The 995-nt window shown below is 38.3% G+C and overlaps 1 pseudogene; it reads right to left on the minus strand.

The window, feature by feature from the left end:
- Nucleotides 1-332: 332 nt before the first annotated feature.
- LOC141490297 (U6 spliceosomal RNA) lies at nt 333-433 on the minus strand (annotated as a pseudogene).
- Between the last annotated feature and the right edge of the window lie 562 nt (nt 434-995).

Genomic DNA, 995 nt, shown 5'->3' on the forward strand with positions numbered 1-995 from the left:
TATTTGCACCATTCTATATGGAAGCTGGTAACAGATTTCCCTAGGCTTCTCCACTCCATGAAATGGGAACCTACCAAGGGGAACCAGTGCTATTTCATCTGTATCTAAGGATGGAATCAATTAACTTGAGAACTAGAAATGTATTTTTTGCTCTAAAGGAAAACCTTAAAGTTAAACTTGATTGTCTGGCTAAATAAGGTGTCCAGGGATCAACCTTCCACTCCATGGGTAACATCCTCTTCTCACTGAGCTGAATGGTAATTGTGACCTTGAGAAAACTGAAGGTCCACTCTGGGAGGATGGGGGAAGAGATTTAAGAAGTAACTGGAGTCAATGACTTCCACAGTCTTTTGCTGTCAAATTACCTTCAGGGGCCATACTAATCTTCTCTATATCGTTCCAATTTTAGTATATGTGCTGCCTAAACGTGCACTGCTGTCAAATTACCATCCTAAGATTCAGGTTCAGACCAAGTCAGTCCCCTTTTCAAAAAAATCTTTGATTCTTTATTACTTTTGCATCGAAAGCCTTATACTAAATGGTGCTATTGTTGATTTCCCATCTTTTTTCCAATTTCCAATATTTCACTTTACATAAATGATTCCAAGCCAAGTCTTGGGAACAAAAAGACCTGTTTGATGATGGGAAAGTCAGATTCTCTTGTCACTCAGCTTCTCAGTTTGGAGGTATCAAACACCAGTCCTGGTGTGTCTGGAAACAAATTAAAATGTATTTTAATTATATTTCACAAAATCATAGTGCAATAGAACATAGATAATGTTAATATGTGGTTTTCTAAGTCAATGTGTGACCCAAGGGAGCTTTAGTTTTGGTTTAGTGAACCCATTTCCATTTGAATTTGTCATTTGTCCTTTATTCTTGAACAGGACCATGACATAAAGAAGGTGATGGCATGAATTGCAAGTGAATTGGATTTAAGTGAGACAAGGCTGTGCAAAGTCACCAGGCTCACTTTCTCCTCTGAAGTCACCTGG

Source organism: Macrotis lagotis, chromosome 5, assembly GCF_037893015.1.
Source record: "Macrotis lagotis isolate mMagLag1 chromosome 5, bilby.v1.9.chrom.fasta, whole genome shotgun sequence".
Classification (NCBI taxonomy): Eukaryota; Metazoa; Chordata; class Mammalia; order Peramelemorphia; family Peramelidae; genus Macrotis; species Macrotis lagotis.